The following is a 20,802-nucleotide window of genomic DNA, read 5'->3' as shown; positions in this document are numbered from 1 at the left end:
ACTGAAGCACCCCAACCAGCCCTCACCCTCCTGGCATGGGGCTCTTTCCACCACACTGACCACTGGAGCCTCTTCTTCATAGCAAATGCTCTGCCCCCATGGGAAATGCAATTTGTAGATTTGTTCTTCTTGATGACATCCGTGCCTTTTGTAAACATTTACTGATGCTAGGAGAAATACAATCTGACTCTGGTCTGGGCATCAAAGATTTGCAAGAGTAACCATCCTTGGGATTTCTGACCAGAGTTTATGGGGGGGAAGGCCTATGTAACCAAATGGAAATGTCAGAAGAAAACTCTAAATACATGATAGAACATAGCAATGATTAGTCAGTTCACCCGTTTCAGAGAAAGAAGCAAAGCAACCCTGTTTACATCTAGCATGTTGAACGATGGAGCTTAACACCTTCTCCCAAAGCACTATATGTTCCTAATCAATGAACAGACTTTGGAATGAGGCTACACACACCAATGATTTGAGTGTGTGGCTCAATGGATTAAGCCTCCCCTTGGAATAACCACATCCCCTATTGGAGTGTTGGTTTGACTCCAGCTACTCCACTTCTGATCCAGCTTCCTGTTAATGCATCCTGGAAGGCAGCAAGTGATGGTTCAAGTGCTTGAGTGCTTGCCATCTATGTGGGAGACCTGAATGGAGTTCCTGGCTCCTGGCTTCAGATATTTCAGGGGTGAACCAACACATGGAAATTTCTCTCTGTCACTCTGCCTTTAAAGCAGAGTGAAAATAAGTAAACATTTTTAGAAAGAAAACAGTATGTAAACAAACTGAAAAAGACTAATGATGGTCTGGTAGCAATCCATGGAACTTGAATGTCGCTAACATTCCACCCCCTTTCCCTCTGCTGCAAGTCTCTGGAATTTGCACATTGGTGAGTTATACACATGTAATGTAATGGTCCTGTTATAATGGATTCTATCCAACCATTGAGTTCACTCACTCTTGTCCAGTTAACATTTCCTCACTGTTCATGGCATGTAAGACAAACAGATGCACAAGACTTGAATAAAGATTTGAAATGCCCTTAGGAAGCTCTTAATCTAGTGCAGCGGGTACCCAGGCAGAACCAATCCTCTCTTCCTCTCAGGAAGCAGTTAGCAATACCTAGAGATGTTTGTGACAGTCAAGACTGGGAGTGGGGTTGACATTGTGGCATAGTGGGTTAAGCCACCATCTGTGACATCAGCATTCTAATATGGGTGCCAGTCCCAGTCCCAGCTACTCCACTTCTGATTCAGCTAATGCACCTGGGAAGGCAGTAGAATAAGGCCCAAGTCTTTGGGTCCCTACCACCCATGTGGGAGATCCAGATGGACTTCCAAGCTTCTGGCTTTGGCCTGGCCCAATCCCAGGTACTGTGACCATCTGGGGAGTGAACCAACAGATGCAAGTTCTCTTTCTCTTCTTCTCTTTCTCTAACTCTTGCAAGTAAATAAAATAAATCTTAAAAAAAAAAAAGGACCAGGGTGTGCTACTGGCATCTACTGGGTGGGGGCCAGGGATGCTGCTCCCCATGTGACAATGCCCAAGACATCCTTCCACAATAAAGCCAAAATGCCAACAGTGCCAAGGCCGAGAAATCCTGATATACAGTTTGGGGTAGGACATAGAAGGGTAGTACTGGAGTAAGTTTGGTCCAAACCGTAACAGCGATAAAACTGAAGTTCTATCAGATTGACAACATTTAAACAAGTGAATAACACTTAAGATTGACAAGGAGGTGGGAAAAATAGCACCCTCATAATATATGGATGAGAATATAAACCTGTAACAGCTTTTTGAGAGGGCAATTTGGCAACGTCTATCAAAAGACTCTACAATGCACCTATTATTCCATCTTTGCTTTCCTCCCGTTCCCATCTTCTCTTTTCCTTACCCTGCTCTTTTCTTCCCTCCCCAGGACAGAGCATGGAGAATGGGTTACCATGAAGGGGAGGCTGCTGTCATGAGCTGTCGCTTGGGAGCCACATCTAGCTGTGAGCTGGAGGGACCAGAGCCAAGGACGAAGCCGCACAGAAACACAGGACAGCAGGCCCAGCAGCCAGGGACAAGAGGCAGCAGGAAGGGAGGGGGACCCAGAGGAGACAGGATGACCTTCATGGCTGGGAGTTTAGTTACTTCAAGCAGATAAGTAAAAATACTGAATATACTAAGAGTCACGTTTCTGACCACCAGAGAAGATATATACCAATAATACCAATAATATAAAGGGGAAAGAGTAGAAATGTTCACTAGAGTGCTGGATTGAAATTGGAAATATTTAGGATAAACCCACCATTTTACAATGCATGACCTACTACAAGGGCAGAAAAATTTATAAATTTAGACATGTATATAAATGTGTGTAAACATATATGCATACATGTCCTCGCTCTGTCCTCTGGGAGACTTAGAAGCAATGACACCCTAGTAACAATGGGCATACCAACCTCTGTATCTTGAAATCAGTACACCATTCTCACTGTACATCACCTCTCTACACTTACTCATTTTATATACCTGCAACTTTGTAATTTTCAGTCTATATCTTCCCATTCCTCTACACTCCTCCTTGTACAACATGACAGCTATAGTTTAATAATCTTGCATTAAATTTGTAGAGAGAGTAATTTGTAAAGAGAGTAGATTCCAGCAATTCTTATCTCTCTCTTTCTCTCTCACCCTCTCTCTCTCTCTCTCTCTCTCTCACACACACACACACACACACACACACAAAATGACTATGTGAGGTGTATGTTAATTTGCTTGGCTGCAGTAATCACCTCAGTACGTACATGCATATCAAGATACCTAAATCAAAATATCATGTTGTTTAGCTTAAATTAATAAATTTTGAAAAGAAAAAATACCATTCTCTACTAAAAGGGTAAGTCAGGGAAAGAACAAGATGAGCATGGAACATCTTGCAGAAAACAAAGAAGTGCTTAATGAATAACAGAGATGTGTCAAAAGGACATAGGATCCAGCTCTGTGACATCCCTATGGTCAAACAGAGGACAATCTGAGCATTAAAACAAACAATGATAGTAAAAGACATCAAATTATTGGCTACAAAGAGAATGCATGAATATTTCCCAATATAAGTGACTACTTGGCAAAGAGAGAAAGGTCCATCTTCCTTGGAGTAGAATTCCAAGTAATAAATGTAGAAAGAGTAATGGAAACAAAGAGTCACCATTTGGAAACCCTCACAGAGTGGCTGATTCAGGCAGAAGTCATCACAAATGTTAAGTCTGTAGGCAGGGGTTTAATGAGGTGCAGGCTATTAGTACAGCCTTGGAACACTTCCCCACAAACACCAGTAACTTTGAAAAGACAAAGTGGTGAATTTATGGTGGCAAGATTTGGCAGATATAAAGACAAGGAGATGATCAAGGTCAATATCCCAGGGGTGGGATGGGTTGTAACAGGTACCTTCTCTTGTGAGGAGCTGAGAACTGCAGTTTTGTTACTGCCATATTCCTTCTAAGAATGTACAACCTGAGTCTGGTTCCAAGGAAATGCTCTAGAGACCTAGGCTGATGGTCATCCTGCAGAATATAAGATCTTTACCCAGTACACTGCAAAGATTTTAGCAGCCAGGAGCTTCATCCAGGACCCCCATGTGGGTGCAGGGGCCCAAGCACTTGGGCCATCCTCTGCTCTCTTTCCAGGCATGTTAGCAGGCAGCTGGATCGGAAATAGAGCAGCTGGGACTTGAACTGGTGCCCATAAGGGATGCTGGCATCAAAAGCAGATGCTTGGAGCTGGCACTATGGCAAAGCGGGTTAACACCCAGGCCCGAAGTGCCAGCATCCCATATGGGCGCCAGTTCAAGATCCGGCTGCTCCTCTTCAAATCCAGCTCTCTGCTGTGGTCTGGGAAAGCAGCAGAAGATGGCCCAAGTCCTTGGGCCCCTGCACCCACATGGGAGACCCAGAAGAAGTTCCTGGCTCCTGGCTTCAGATTGGTGCAGCTCCAGCCACTGCAGCCAATTGGGGAATGAACCATTGGATGAAAGATTCTCTCTCTCTCTCTCTCTCTCTCTCTCTCTCTCTCTGCCTCTCCTTCTGTCTGTGTAACTCTGACTTTCAAATAAATAAATAAATCTTTAAAAAAAAGCAGATGCTTCACCCCCTACACCCCAGCACTGACTCCAGGACCTGGTTTTTAAGAGTTGGAATGTTTAAGGATGGTGGGGAATAATGTTTGAAATTTGTTCACAAAGGAGTCAGAATAAACACTAGTGATCCTATGTGACATACAGATACAAGATAAAGACATTAAAATGGGCCGGCGCCGCGGCTCACTAGGCTAATCCTCCGCCTAGCGGCGCCGGCACACCGGGTTCTAGTCCCGGTCGGGGCGCCGGATTCTGTCCCGGTTGCCCCTCTTCCAGGCCAGCTCTCTGCTGTGGCCAGGGAGTGCAGTGGAGGATGGCCCAGGTGCTTGGGCCCTGCACCCCATGGGAGACCAGGAAAAGCACCTGGCTCCTGGCTCCTGCCATCGGATCAGCGCGGTGCGCTGGCCGCAGCGCGCCAGCCGCGGCGGCCATTGGAGGGTGAACCAACGGCAAAAGGAAGACTTTTCTCTCTGTCTCTCTCTCTCACTGTCCACTCTGCCTGTCAAAAAAAAAAAAAAAAAAAAAAAGAAAAAAAAGACATTAAAATGATTTGACATATGTATTTATAGATGCAGGTAAGAATGCATCAAAAAGTCAACAGAAAAAAATGAATTAAAAGATAAGTATTTTTTACAAAAAAATATTGAAAAAAAAAGAAATCTGTACAGTATCTAATGAGTATGTGTGTGTGTGTGTGTTTATAGAGACAGAAAAAGAAAATCAGAGACACTTTTTAATTCTAATGCTGTGGCAACAGAGAACAAAGATTATGCTTATTTTCTGTTTGCCAGACCCACATGCTAGTTTTTGCCCAGGAAGGGACTAGCCCCATTAAAAGAGATGACATCAAAAATCAAGCAGGGCAGGAAGAAAATGATTCCTGGGTGTTCTCCTGGCAAGACTCCACACCCAACCCCTTACTTTGCTCTTCAATGACTAGTTACCACCAATGGCTCTGAACCTTCACTCTGGGTTGCCAGCTGTCACTGGGGAATAAATGCCTCTAACTGACCCCACTGCCCACCTTGGACTGACATGGTGCCTGGAGCTTCAGAATTCCAACAGAGGCTGGATTTGGGGGCAGCCTGGCTTAACAGGGGAGACCAGGAGCTTGCCCCTAAAGCTTCAGTTACTAAGCAAGCACACTGTGTTTATTTAGACTGCATGCTTGCTTTGAAGGCTTTTGAGCAAGCTGGTACACCTGTGGAGGGGCCAAGGTGCCCTCCAACCCCGTGCTCCCACCTGCCAAACTCCCTTGATAACCACTGAATCTGCCCACGACTGAGTCAAGGTCAGACTGGTAGGAGCTCCAGCCTAATGTCTCAAGGAACAATGAGTAATTAGGGGGACTGATTACCACTCTTAGGAAAGGGTGAGGCAGGCTGTACTGGGCAGACTGCTTTCCAGAGTGACACGCAGTCTTGTGCAGCCTGGGGTATATGAGTGACTCACAGCTGGGGAGGTGAGACAAGGTTCATGCGAGCAGGGTCGTAGCTGGGTTCATGGGGAAGGGAGGAGTTCTTGGCTGTAGGCAGACAGGACCTGACGCTAGGAGTCAGGGGCTTCAGCAGCCAGGGACAGAAGGGAAGAGGACATAGGCCCAGGGGGTAGTGACAAGGGCCATGGGCTACAACCTTCCTCCCAATGGGCACTACTCTCCTGGCTCACCAGAACAGGCAGAGAACCACACACAGCTTTCAAACAGGATTAAATAATTGTGTTTTGGGGTGTGGGGTATGCTTGAGTCAGTTTAGCATTTTTTCAGACTGAACCTTAGAGAACCAAGTTAGCAGGAAGGTACCGGGCAGTGAGGGTGGTACAGGTGCACCCCACTTCAATGTCTGAGGACTGCTGCTTCCACTCTGTTCCTGACATCCTGGGGGAGTCACTGACCGGGTTCTGTCTGCTGAGACCTGAGGAGCAGACAGTACAGGTAATTCTCAGAGGGAATGAAAGCATCTGTGGAACTCTTGCCTGTGCCTTCCATCTTGAGCACATAGTGTTAAGTAATCTCTGGCTTGAAGCCGGCCTCCCTCTCCCATTCCCCACGGAGCAGCTGCCCAAGCTTTGGTGTGATTTCCTCCTGAAAGTGAGTGTAACAGCAGAGGACAGGAGAGAAGGATGTGGAGGGACAGCCGCAATGGCCACTCAGCAATAAGGCACCCACGCAGAGACCCCAGCGCCCCTGCAGAGCCCCCGCTCAGTGAGCCTGCCTGGGACCTCACACACTGGAGGCTCTGCTTCTTTAATTCCAGCATTTGGATGGCCCTGCACAGGGAGCAGCGTTCTTCCACATATGTGACTTAACCCAGGCAGAGAGGTAGAAATGGCATGATCCACATTTGTGAAAAGAAGAAAATAGATTCATGGATGACAAGTACTATATGATAGGTTGCAGAAGCTCACCAAAGTGGGGCTGGAGGGTGGGAATTTAGCTAAGAACATAGTGGTTGCCTGGGATTATGGCAACCCATATCAAAGGGTCTGATTGAAGCCACAGACACTCCACTTCCCATCCTGCTTCTTGCCAACACACACCCTGGGAGGTAGAGGATGAATCAAGTACTTGAGTCACTGCCACCTACATGGGAGACCTGAATGCAGTTCCTGGCTCCTGGCTTCAGTCTGGCCTAGCCCTGGCTGTTGACTGTATTTGGGGAGTGAATCAATGGATAAAGGGCCAGCGCCACGGCTCACTAGGCTAATCCTCCACCTGCAGCACCAGCACCCCAGGTTCTAGTCCCGGTTGGGGCGCCGGATTCTGTCCCAGTTGCTCTTCTTCCAGTCCAGCTCTCTGCTGTGGCCCGGGAAGGCACTGAAGGATGGCCCAAGTGCTTGGGCCCTGCACCCGCATGGGAGACAAGGAGGAAGCACCTGGCTCCTGGCTTCGGATCGGCGCAGCGCAATGGCCGTAGCGGCCATTTTGGGGGGTGAACCAACGGAAGGAAGACCTTTCTCTCTCTCTCTCTCTCTCTCTCTCTCTCTCACTGTCTAACTCTGCCTGTCCAGATAAAGGATTTCTCTCCATCTGTCTCTCTAGTGAACTATGTGTATCAGTGGTTGCAAACTCTGTTTGCCTTTCAAATAAAATGAAATAAAAAAAAAAAACTTTTAAAGCAGGGCTAGCATTAGAGTTCAGATCCCGGTATTCTAAGTACCTCCAGCCCCTCATTTGTAACAAGCACAAACTCTCAGCACCTAAGCAGAGAGTCCCCCACCCTTACCATTACTTCCCCCAACCATGGCAGGAATAGATTCCAGGGCTCTGCCCATGTATGTCCATACAGAATCGAAGGACTAAGGATCATCAAGGACAGAAAGCAGGAGGGCTTAATACTTGGAGGAGGAATAAGGGAGGGAGCAAAAGGGCTAGTGATGGGAAAGACATGCAGGAAAAGTGTGCATAAAACCATAAGTAACTTCGGGCTTGGGATCTATCTTTGCACTCCTGCTTACACTAATATCAATACTTTCCAGGGAGGAACAGACGGCCACCAGCATTTCAGGAGTAATTCCTGTCCATCAGAGACTCTGCAAAAGAGCTTTGCCTTTTCATCTTGGGTGGTGGCTATAATCCTCATTTTTACAGATGAGGAAATTCAAGCTCAGAAAGGTGAAGTTACCTAACATGTCCCAGGCAGCAATGCCTGAGCTGGAAAAAAGGGTGGTCTAGTTGCGGGGTCTTGTTCTTGCCTTTGCCCCACATTAATAATGCTTTGGGCCTGGTCTCTGCCATTTTAAAAGCCTGCAATCAGACTCAGCCACACGGGTATAATCACAGGCCAGAAAGCATCTGAACGAAGGTATACTCCAAGGAGAACTGCTAATGGGTAATGTGAGTTACAGTCATTCCCATGTGAGTTCTGGTGATTCCCCTTGCCCCAGCCCAAAGAAATAAGAGGTTGGGCTTAAGTTATGGGGATTACTCTCCTCCGCAGAGAGCTGGGAAACCCAAGGAGACACAGCCAGCCTAACGCATGCACGTACATGTGACTTTGACAGTGTCCCTCTGTGGCTGCCTGGCTACAGTGCTGTGGGTGCATTTGTTCCTCTGTGCATGTGTGTGTTTTTCAAAACTGAGAGACGGTTAACATGCTGTCATGTCTCAAATAGGTTTGATGGACATGCCAGAGAAACTGTCACAGGGCCAGTATTGTGTCCTAGCAGGTTAAGCCTCTGCCTGCTGCATCCCATATGGGCACTGGTTCCAGACCTGGCTGGCTACTTTACTTCCAAATCCAGCTCCATGCTGATGCATCTGGGAAAGCAGCAGAGGACAGCCCAAATGCTTGGGTCCCAGCATCCACAAGGGAGACCCGCAGGAAGCTCCTGGCTTCGTCCTGCCCAGCCCTGGTGACTGGGGACATTTGGGGAGTGAACCAGCAGATGAATGATCTCTGTGTGTCGCTCCTCCTCTCTAACTCTGCCTTTCAAATAAATAAAAAAATCTCAAAAAAAAAAAAAAAGACTGTTACATGTTTTAGTTTTTTCACCTGTCTTCATTCATAGAAGACACAAACAGACCTGTTCTACCAAACATCTTACAAAACAGCCAGACCCCTAAACTGCATCTGATTTAATAGAGTCTGGGAGCTGCTGTATGCATTTTGTTAGACTTAGAAATAAGTCATTTGAAACTAAATCAAAGCTACAAACTTCTGAGTTCTAAAGATAATTAAATAAGTAAGAAAAATTTGCTAAAATGACCAATCTCATTAGTTATTGAGTAGTATCAACATAAGTGCTGCCCAGATGTTTGGATGTCCAAGTCCTCTGACGATATGAAGTGAATACAATCTCAAAACCCAAGAGTCAAGTGAAGCTTATCTCACGTACACAACCCTCATTGGCAGGGTTTGCGTGCTGGACTTTTTAGAATGACTAGTTTGTTTAAACAGGCATGGTGTGAACAGAGCCAAGCCTGCGTGCTTCTAACTGTATCACTCCTGGTTGAAAAAGAGGGAAACATCATTCACCAGGCGCAGACGGCCTCCCCGAGTCAGTTCAAGGCCTCTTAGGAAGCAGGGTTCGCAAACACTGATACAGAGCCCACTGCATAAACCCAGCAAGCCTCCTTCAGCAACGGAAACAGTTCGTGCCCTCCTGAAATACGGTGCATGGAGCAACTGCCCAATTGTGAAGAAGGGACTGCCTGTGACGTTCACTTTCTCCGACTTCGCAAAAACAAGGTGCAATCCGGAGAGGTTGACCCGCCCTTCATTTCCAAAGTGAATTCCAAGACACCAGGTCAAGGAAAGGGGAGCGGGGGGGGGGGGGGGGGCAACAAATCAGAGGAAACATTGAGCGAAAATTACTCAGTTAAAAATTGACCTACACATGCTTTTCAGGCCGTTTTAATGATTACCTTAATAAGACCAAAACTGTTTCCGATACTCACAGTCACTCCTCAAATTATATGCTTGAGAAAATTCTAAGCAATTTGGGGTAGCTGGAACTTGGTGAGAGAAAGCAATAAAGTAACATTGCGACGAACAAAGCGCTTCTGTCTGCGGGTGACGTGGGGGTTGACGGGGGACACGCCACTCACCCAGCACAGCCGGGTGGCTAGTTAGTTAGCAATCACTATTTTCTCCGATCTTTAGATGCCTGCGCATGGTTCCAACCGTTCCCGCACGGGCATGTCATCGCACCGCGTGTGGAAGAGAGAGGCTGAGAAACGTTAGCTCCCTGGGGTCTGTGGAGAACACACTTGCCTAATCACCGCCACCGCAGCAAGACCGAGGGTGACAGTGAACCACCTGTGCGAGCGAGCGCAGCCGCGGCGCCCAACGCACCGGCCCGCGCGCGGCACGGGCGCACGCGGCCCTCAGCCCGCATCTCTTCATTGCTCCGAGAAGGAGCGACGGAAACCGGCAAGACGCGCCACACTCCCACCCTCAGAGTCCCAACTCGGGACGGCCCAGTGGGGTTGGGACCCAAGCTGAAAACCGGGCAGCCCCGAAAATTCGAGGTCTGGGCCCGGCAGAGACCCGCGTGCCCCGGCCGGTCGTGGCTCCGGGACCCTCCCCGCGCCCGGCACGCACTCACCGCTCACGTTCGCCCGCACCGCCGAGCCCAGGAGCGGGGACCCCTGCGGCTGCCGCATGCCCTCGAAGCCGAGCGCGACGGGGCGACCGGGCGCCGAGCTCCGGCCAGGCGCGTGGAGCAGCCGAGGACGCGGCGCGCGGGCGGGGCGCCTCCTCTCCAGCGGCCGCTGCTACGCGCCCGGAGCCCGAAGAAAGTTTGCACGAGTCAGGAAGGGGCGGAGGGGCCGCGTCCTCGCCCGGCCCCGCCCTGCCTGGCCCTGCCCCGCTCGTCTGCACTTTCCCACGGGAGGGCGCCCCCCACCGGCCAGGCCGCGGCCCTCCCGCAAACGCGCTCCTGCGTGGGTTTGTCCTCAAGGCGGTGGCCGCCCGAAGAGGGTCTGGCGCTCGCTGAAAGACCGCCTGACAGCCAGGCGTCGGTCCCTGCCTCCTCACCTGGGGGCGGCAGGACTTGCAGCCCTGGCTCACCACCTGTGGGAGGCCCGCTCCTCGCCAGCCCCAGCCCGCAAGCTCAAAGACTAGAACCCCAAAGCTTCCCCCGGATGTTCATGTTCGCATAGATCTGGCCCAGGGCCCTATCCTTTCTTAGAGCAACAGTAGACAAAACGTATTTAAGTTTCTTGTAAGAGGCTACTTGGCCTCCCCTGGTAAACAGTCCTGGATACATTGTTTTGCATAACTGAAATATAAAGCTTCCAAGGACCCACCTTTGGTAAAGAAGAAGCAGGTAAAAAAGAAAAGCAAATGTCGTCAGGGCTTTGTTCTAGGCTTTGTTCTATCTGGACTCTGCAAAGCAAAACCAAGGCCCAGAGGCACTCAGAGTTGAGTGTGCCTGGTGAGCTTGCAAGAAGGAAATACGGAGAGGCAAAAAGTCCTTCTCACTCATGCTTCAAAGCCCTGGGAAACACAAATTCCGTGTGCCTAATTGTCTTCCTAACCCTTTGCCAATCATTCCTTCATTCGTTCATTCATCCTTTTGTTGTGGATGCAACATTGAAATTGGAGGGGGGAGGGAGCGTTTGGCCCAGAAGTTAAGACTTGTCTTGGGATGCTCCCAACCTATAGGGGAGTGCTCCCTTGTGAATTCCAGTCTTGCTATTGTGCACCCTGGGAGGCAACAGGTGATCCCTCAAGTGCTTGGGTTCCTGCCATCAGGTGGCAAACTCTGAATTCTGGCCTGCTGGGCCTGGCCCTGCTCCTGCTGTTGTGGACATTTTGGGATTGAACCAGCAGATAAGAGGTGTGTGTGTGTGTGTGTGTGTGTGTGTGAGAGAGAGAGAGAGAGAGAGAGAGAGAGAGATGCCTTTCAAATAAAATAAATTTAAGACAACTTTTTAAACACACACATTGTAGTGGGTATTGTGGCCCAGCAGGTCCAGCACTGCTTGGAATACCCATATCCCATACCGGAATGCCTACTTCAAGTCCTGGCCCCTCCACTTCTTATCCAGATTTTTGCTAATGCACCTGAGAGATGGTATATGATGGCTCCAGTACTTGAGGATCAAAGTTCCTGACTTCTGGATTCTGGCTTCACCTTGGCCCAGCCTTGACTGTTGCAGGCCTTTGGAGAGTGAATCAGCAGATAGACAATCTCAAAATATCTCTTTCTCACCCCCACCCCTCATTTCAAATAAATAAATGTTGCAAAACATGAAATCCACATACACTGATCATCAACTCCTCTCTGTGCCCATGAACAACTACATCCTAGGAAACCACCTGTCCAGTAATCTCTAACATCAGAGACTGTTCTCTCTCTGGTTCTCTCTCTCTGTGTGTCTCTGAAAACAATGCTTTAATCATGTTAGATTCCTTACCCAGGGCATTTCATCTCATCCTATAGACTGTGACAGCTTAGTGTGCCTCACACATTCACAGGGATATGGCTAGATTTTGATCACCCTGTGATTGTTGCTTCATCCAGGATTTGGAAAATTTCAGTGGGGTCTTGCAGATGAACTGTGTGGAGGAGAGCGGTACAACTTGCAAAGCTAGCGCTAAAGATCCTGTGTACTGGAACAAGCAGAAACCTTGCCTATGATCTATGAAACCAGGATTAGGGGAGTAAACAGCTCGACTCAAACATCACGGCACTGAGGGCAGCTGGGAACATCAAAATTCTCAACCACCAGCACTTAGTGATTACTTGACTCAACAAATGTGTAGCATGGAGAGTGAGTAAATTGTTATAGGCTGCACTGGGAACTGTAAACACCATTTCGAACCTTCTTTGGCTGGGAAAATCTGTTCCAAGTTCCAAACGACGTATTAACACAGGCACTTGGAAGCGCATTACGTCATAGCTTCCTGAGCACTGCAGAGGAGAGCATGGGTCCTGCAGAGCCAGGTGCGATGCCTTCAAGGGGAGAAAGGAGACGGGGCCTGGTGATCTGTGTTACAATAAGAAAAAGTTGTTCTAGCTGCATGGTTGTTAACAAGTGTGGGTGAGACCTGAGGGCAAGGCAAGAAGGGACAGAGGGGAACAGGAGCAGCAACAGAGACCCAAAGGCAGGAGCAGCAAAAGGAAAAAAGATGAGCTGCAAGAGAACTGGAAAGAAGAGACACCCCTCCTACCCCCGTGCCCCACTCCCAAATCCTGGTTTTTAGGGGGAACCTTCTTCAAGTCCTTGGGTCTATGGTGTCTCCTTTCTCTACATCTAATAAAATGTTTTTATTAGAAAAAACAAATTAGAATTAGCATCAGAAATGGCAGACATGAAGTCTGAGGGTTTACCTGGCCTTACACATCAGTGGCTGAGCCCTCATTCAAAAACATTGGTGTTGGGGTCTGGGGTTCCTGGGAACACAGATTTGTAACATTGTTTCTATAAAGGAAAGGGCGACAGTGCCCAATAGAACTGAATGGTGGTGGCTGAATGGACAGCTATGACCTTGGAGAAACTATACCAGCCAGCATTTACATAAGGGCAGGGCATAAATGCTGCAAGATAAATAAGCAAGTAAGATTGAAAATGGCCCCCTGCCACGGTGGAAAGCAACATGGGAGTCTTTTCTTCCTCTTTGGCCTTGTGGAAAGAGGCCCATGTTCCTCTGTTCCAGATTCCGCTTGAACCTTTGAGCATCTGGGCAGGAGCTCCCAGATCTTCTGTTAGTACCTTTGGGAAGTGTCTGCGCTGATTTTGTTCATCTGCTCTAACTTGTGCCAAGCATGCCTATGCAGGTGACTCGTCTGAGAGTGGAATGGCAGCTGTAGAGTGAAGGGTGGCAGTGGGACAGTAACAGCTGGCATGTTCTGAGGATAGACCGAGTAAACAGCTCCATAGAAAACAAAGGAAAAGAAAGATAGCATAGGCAAGGCAGGTGGCCCCGTGGAGCAGCTCTCGGCTGCACGAGAGTAACTTCCATCGGAAAGACACAGAAATAGTTCACCGAGGGGCCTGCTATGTGGCATAGAGCTAAGCCTCTTCCTGCAGTGCCAGCATCCCATATGTGTGCCAGTTCAAGTCCTGGCTGCTCCTTTTCTGTTCCAGCTCTCTGCTATGGCCTGGGAAAGCAGTAGAAGATGGCCCAAGTGCATAGGCCCCTGCACCCAAAGCTACTGGCTCCTGACTTCGAATCAGCATAGCTCCAGCTATTGTGGGCATTTGGAGAATAAACCAGCAGATGGAAGATCTTTCTCTCTATCTCTCCCTCTCTCTGTCTGTAACTCTACTTCTCGAATAAATAAATAAATAAAATCTTAACAAAACCAATCTGTTTAAAAAATAGTTCAATGATACCAAAACAGTCAGATTCTACATAAATTCATTTAGATTGAGCAAACCATATCACATATGAAGTATGAAACAACTTTATACTTTGGGGAGAAGTAGAAATACTTCTTGGATATTCATCCCAATGCCAATTAATTCTGCATATGTTTTAAAAGGTTTATTTATGAATTCGTGAAGCAGAGTTACAGAGAGAGGGAGAGACAGAGAAAGGTTCACTCTCCAAATGGTTGCAATGGCTGGAGCCAGGAGCCAGGAACTTCTTCCAGATCTCCCACGTGGGTGCAGGGGCCCAAGCACATGGGTCATCTTCCACTGCCTTCCCAAGCCATAAGCAGAAAGCTGGATCAGAAGAGGAGCAGTCAGGACATGAAATGGCACACATATGGGATGTTGGTACCACAGGAGGGAGGTTTAACCTACTACACCACACTGCCAGCCCCAAGTCCGCATATTTTTATGCTTCTGAAAAGAGTGACAAGTTTTGAGAATGAAAGTCATGAGTGGAGTCTTGATATAGTGGAGAAGAAAATACATTATAAAGCCATACATAGTACCTGGGGTACCCTTTGTGCTGGTTTTCCCAAGACAATCTAGATTTGTGTCTGTCATCCAGATATAGTTCAGTTGCAAAAGTATCTAGGTTGCTTGCAAAAGTATATAGTCACCTTAAAGAATTTTTACACTTGACCTTAGCCAAAAGGTTGAGAAGCAATCCCTTAGTGAATTTTTAAAACAAAATGATACTGGTGTAAGAGCTGAGAGACAAAGCAAGACCAGAATAGTAATTCCATATACAAATCCTAGTAAACATAAAAAAGTTTGTATTTGGAGAAATAGTCATGACAAATCAATAGGAAAAGGAAGGTTTATTCAGTCAGTGGTACAAGTTACTGACTTTGGAGGAAAAAGATTAGATGTTTACCAAAGTAATTTTCATATGCTTAAAAGAGATGATTTGTCAAAAAGGAGAAAGAGAATCATTAAACAATTTAAAAAATAAATATTAATGCTTATTTGATTTCAAGTTTGGGGAGAACGTTTTTAAATATATGAGGAAGGAAGGAAATCATAGGGGAAAATATTAATGTGCCAGACTACATGTGAAATTTATTATATATTTTTAAACATTAGAAAATAGAAAAAATAGTACAGTGAATATCCACATATGCTAATCAGATTCATTAACATTTTGCCTTCTATGTTTCATAAATTCACATATATATTTTGCTAAATCTTTTCAAAATATATTGACAACTCTACAACACTTCACTCCCAAATCCTTCAGTGTGCAGATTAAAAGGCATTCTTCTATAAGCTATATGATTCTTATCCTAGCAATAATCCAGTATCATTTAAAACCCAGTTTGTACTCAAATTCCCTCAGTTATCCCTTGCCAAGTGTTTACAATGGCTTCTATTTTTTTTAAATAAGAGATTGATTTACTTATTTGAAAGGCAGTGATACAGAGAGAGAGAGAGAGAGAGATTTTCTATCTTCTGGTTCACTCCCCAGGCCATAGCCAGCAGCCAGGAGCTTCTCCCTGGTCTCCCACGTGGGTGCAGATGCTCAGGTACTGGGGCCATCCTCTGTTGCTTTCTCAAGCCCATTAGCAGGGAGCTGGATCAGATGTGGAGCAACCAGGACTCCAACCAGCACAAATATGTGATGCCAGCACTGCAGACAGAAGCTCAGCTTTCTGCGCCACAGTGCCGCTCCCTACAGAGGCTTCTTAACCAAACAGTCCAATCACAGATCCCACATTATATTTGGCTATGACATCTGTTACATAACATTTAATCTACAACAGTTCCCCCCTACTTCCTTATTTCTTTGAAGACAGTGATACTTTGAAGAAATGAGGCCAGTCCTTTTCTACAACATTCAGGATCTATCCGGTCATTAGTTTAATGATTAGCTGTCATCTAACTTGTTGCCTTAGCCCCAGAATTTCCTGAAAATGGGAAACCAGCTCTAAAGGATCAACTAAACTCCAGTGAAGTTATAACAAGAGCACTTCATAGCAATACAGCATACTGCATACGCGTTACAAACCAGAGAGAGAGAGTCTGGCTGTGTGACTACCAGTGATGCAGGTGTCTTCAGATTTTAAGGATCTACACATTGTAAAAGTGAGTTTTTTTCCATACAGCCAGCCAGCCAGCCAGCCAGCAAGTGTTTGGTGAAAATCCTGGTGGGGTACAGCTCAATCTTTTATTTACCTGCTTTGTCATCAAAATATCTTTACTATTGCTTTATGTTAACTTTTCAATTTTTTCACATTTCTTTTTCTTAAATTATCAAAACACTTGTTTTCCACAAACCACAGCATTTATAGCAAAGGTTCACCTTAAAATGATGCACTCACTCCTTAACTGAAGTGTGAGCATCTTCCTTCTTTCTGACTTTGCTGGAAGCACAGATAGCAGCCAGGATGATAGCCACTCATGAAATAAGAGATGAACATACTTCCCAAGGCATCAGCATCATCAAGAGAATCTGGAGGGGCCCACGCTGTGGCGTAGCAGCTAAAGCCACTGCTTCCCATATGGGCACCAGTTCGAGTCCCAGCTGCTCTACTTCCAATCCAGCTCTCTGCTATGGCCAGGGAAAGCAGTAGAAGATCAAGTCCTTGGGCCCCTTCACCCATGTGGAAGACCCAGAAGCAGCTCCTGGCTGCTGGCTTTAGATTGGCACAGCTCCGGCCATTGTGGCCATCTGGGGAGTGAGCCAGTGGATGAAAGACCTCTCTCTCACTGCCTCTCCTTCTCTCTTCGTGTAACTCTGACTTTCAAATAAATAAATAAATCTAAAAAGAGAGAGAGAGAGAATCTGGACATATGGGAGGTGGTGGTGGAATTGCTGGTGGCCCAGAAGGAAATGGGGGTAGCCAGCATGACAGGAAGTGGGGTGGTACGGTTGGTCATGGTGGTGGAAGTGGACCATTGAACTTTAGACCTGGCTTTCCTGGTCCCTGGCCCTGGCATGGGGGTTGCAGAGGGAGGAAAAATCTCTAAGGATTAGCTTTTGACTTGATATTATTTATTTCCAGGAGTCCGGGAGAAGTCCTCACTGGAAACTTGACTCTCATTTTCATTCTACTGAGCATTTTGTTCTGTGTTATTAGCTACTTCAGATGTCTGGGAAAAGTAGAACAGACAGATTTTGCTCTTCTCTATATCCATATCCAGTGTAAACCACAACACAGGTTTCCCTCTTAAGATCAACTGAATCAATTGTAGCTGGGGAGATGCAGCCATCTTCAGACCAAGTGGCAGAACATTTTTTACCAACCTTCCACTGTTTCAAGGCAGTTGCAGTATTCCTCGTTTGGCATTTATTCTTCTTAACAGATTTTCTTTTAGTTATGACCTTTGGTTGATCTGAAGCTTCACAAATGCCACCATTCTTCAGTGCATGCGTAAATGATGCTATAGCTTTACCATAAGCTTTTACCAATGCTGTATCATCCCAAATGTCAGAATCAGCACTCCGGCCCATTCTGCACCAGAACAGCACTGAGTCCTCCAGCCCCAGGACACCAGATGTCGCCACTGCCACCACCACTGCCAATGCCCATTGCCATAGCGAGCCTCCTGCCAAAGGGCATTAATTCTTCATCTATCCTATGTTGCAAGTAGTTTTGTATTTGGGGTTATTTAAACCTTTTTATTTGAAACCAAGAAATAGAGAGAGACAGCACTCCCATCCACTGGTTGACTCCCTGAATATTTACAGTAGCCAAGGCTGGGCTGAAACCAGGAGCTGAGAATTTGATCTGTCTCGACGTGGATGGCAAGAGCTCAATTACTTGAGTATCTGAATTAGTAGGAAGCTAGAAATGAAGATGGAGTCAGAACTTGATCTCAGGTACTCTGGCATGGGGGTCTTAATTGTTGAGATACCATTTGTTCCTTGTTTGATTTTTATGTAAACTTATGGCATTATTTTTTATGTGCAGAAGTATCTCTTTTATGTTATTTACTGAGAGGCATGTATAGAACTCAAAATAGTTAAAAGGATAACATCAAAATGGAAAAATTAGACAAGCATATGAACAACTGGCAGATGATGAATTACAAACAGTTTTATGAGAATAAATTTGACTGGTCTAACAGTAAAGGAACTATAAATTAAAATGAGATACCACATATCAAATATCAAAGTGACAAAGGTTTTTTATAGAGAGATTCCCAATACTGATTAAAGTGTAAGAGAAATGTGTAACTCTGTGTGCTCCTGGTGGGATTTTGAATTGGCAAAACTTTTATGGTGGGTAGTTTTCAATATAACGTATTTCATTTATTCTCAGTTTTGGATTAGTTGCCATTGCTTGTCTGAGTGCGCCAAATTTTGAATAATGGATATTACTGGTCAGAAGAGCCCATTTTATAAATTTGACTTGTAATGATTTTACATATTTATGGGGTACAGTGTGATATTTCAACATCTGAATACAAGGTGTAACGATTAGGTGAAGGTAATAGGCATTTTTATCACCACAAACATGTATTACTTCTTTGTGTTGTGAACATTCAAAATTCTCCCTACTAGCTATTTTGAAACATGGAATTGTCAACCATAGTTACCCTTTGGTGCTATAGAACATTAGAAGTTGTTCTTCCTACCCAGCTGTACCCACTAGCAGCCACCCTTCTCCACCCTTCTCTGGAACCCCTCTACTTCCCAACCTCTGGTAACCACTCTGCTACTCCCTTCTGTGCATAGCTTTCACATTTACATGAGTGCTTTTAGCAGTTCACGGAAAACTAGATTAAAAGGCAAGTTTAGTTTGGTGCAAAATATTTTTGAAATTCATGCATAAATTTTTTCATAGTATGCATTTCCATGAATTTTTGAAGACATTGAATATGTGTGGATTTCAAAATTTTTGCATCAAGATAAATTTATCTCTTAATTCCCCTTTTCACAGATTTTTTGAAATACCCTTGTTGAAAATTAGCATTGAAACTATAAATCCTTCATAATGAGCTTTACATACCTCCATGGGAAGAATGCTTTGAATAGTCGTTTTTGAATCACAACGTCCTAAAGCGTTCACGCAAGCAGGCTTTCCCTTAGCAGCCATTTCATCAACTTCCCAATTGTGACAAAATTGCATTTGGAGACAATATTGGGGTTTTCTTGGGTTCCCTTTCTCTGTTGCCCCTGTGACTCCTCAGCCCAGTGGGCTAAGAGCATCCACTGTGTCCTGGGACCATTTGCCAAGGAGGACACAAAAAAAATCTTGAAAGGAAAATACCAGGAAGAACAAAAAAAAAAATGTCAATGCTCAGCTCCTAACTTCCTAAATGGGTTTTCTGGCCCTCGGAACAGAAAAAAACATCTTAAACACCATGACTTGTCATTTGCAAAGGCTAAGTTCCCCAGAGCTTCAAAGGGCTCGATGATGAAAGAAGCTAAACATAAACATTTGTCTGTAGAGAATGGATTAGAATAGAACAGATGAGGAACCAGACCACCCTCCCTGGAGACTAGATAGGGTTTCCTAGATAGGGTTTCTGGGGTGGAGAATTTGCATTAGAGAAGAAATAACACTGAAAGTCCCAGGTAAGGGTTACTGATAACACTCCCCTTCTCAGGTTTTTATTAGACAACTTAGTTCTTCCTTCAGTTTAGGAACCTAGCAATAATGCAGTAGGTTTATGATTTTAAAGTTATTGTGATTTAAAAATAAAAGCTTCCTCTTCCTAGGAGAGAATTGAACTTCTCCACCCCATTGTCAAACTGACCCATGTGACTTACTTTGGCCAATAAATTGTAAGCTTTACGAACCAGCCCCAGGGTCTCTTTATTCTCTCTTCCTCTACCCTGAATTGAGCAGTATCAGCTCCAACTGCCTGGATCCCAGAGCGAAGAGGGCATGGAATAGCACCACAACTGACCAGGGAGACCAGGCAAGTGAGAAGTAAACTTGGTTCTTCAAAGCCACTGAGATTTGGGGAGCATTCCTCACCACAGCAAAACCTCAGCTATCCTGGCTAATATAAATAGAGAGAGCTATGCACTGTTTTGTACCTGAACTTGGATAGCAATTGTTTATACCTATGTGCTTCATGCCATGGTAAGATGGGAAGAGAAGCACTGAAGATGTTGCAAACATGCTAGACACAGGATGGACTGAATTCACCCTGAGTTTTCTAAGCCCTAGGGTGATGCCCCAGCAATGAAGTCAGTTCTTGGCTGGCAAATACCTACAGAGAAACATCCACAGTGAATGCAGTGGGGACAGAGGCCAGCATCCAAAGGTTAGGAAGGACAATCATCTCTCAAAAGAATGTGGCAAACCAGTTGTAGTTTCCACCATTCTATACCAAAACCTGAATACTCCCAAAAGCCCTTTGAACTTAGATGCTACAACAGAAAAAAAAAAAAAAAGCCAGGGAGGGGATGGGGGACAAAGACTGCTGAACACGTCTGAACTACTTGGAAAATGAAAAGATAAAATTCTCAACTAGGGGCCGGCATTGTAGCTGATGTAGCTGGTAAACCTGCCTATGAGGCTGGCATCCCAAATGGGCACTGGTTTGAGTTCTGGCTGTGCCACTTCCTATCCAGCTCCATGTAATTGCACCTGGAAAAGCAATGGAAGGTGGCCCAAGTATTTGGGCCACTGCACCAACATGGGAGACCTGGAAAAACTCCTGGCTCCTGGCTTCAGCCTGGCCCCGCCCCAGATGTTATGGCCATTTGGGGAGTGAAATAGGGGATGGAAGATCTATGTATCTCTCCCTCTCTCTCTCTCTCTCTCTCTCTCTCTCTCTCTCTGTAATTCTGCCTTTCAAATAAATAAAATAAATCTTAAAAAAAAATTTCTCAGGACCTGTGCTGTGGTGTAGTAAGTTAATCCTCTGCCTGCTGCACTGCCATCCCATGTGGACA

General features: G+C 45.9%; 1 protein-coding gene and 1 pseudogene across 1 annotated transcript in view; both read right to left on the bottom strand.

The window, feature by feature from the left end:
* LPAR3 (lysophosphatidic acid receptor 3) overlaps positions 1-10,365 on the bottom strand; it is a 90,158-nt gene extending 79,793 nt beyond the window's left edge. The window contains exon 1 of the mRNA XM_008264963.5: positions 10,169-10,365. The gene's annotated coding sequence lies outside the window, so the exon portion shown is untranslated. The remainder of the gene's footprint in view (positions 1-10,168) is intronic.
* A 5,905-nt stretch (positions 10,366-16,270) lies between these two features.
* On the bottom strand, positions 16,271-20,023 carry LOC100340929 (survival motor neuron protein-like; annotated as a pseudogene).
* Positions 20,024-20,802: the final 779 nt, after the last annotated feature.

Source organism: Oryctolagus cuniculus, chromosome 7, assembly GCF_051225735.1.
Source record: "Oryctolagus cuniculus isolate XC-2025 breed Fujian yellow rabbit chromosome 7, ASM5122573v1, whole genome shotgun sequence".
NCBI classification, from domain to species: Eukaryota; Metazoa; Chordata; class Mammalia; order Lagomorpha; family Leporidae; genus Oryctolagus; species Oryctolagus cuniculus.
The sequence above is the reverse complement of the archived record's forward strand: the minus strand, read 5'-3'. Positions and strand labels throughout refer to the sequence as shown.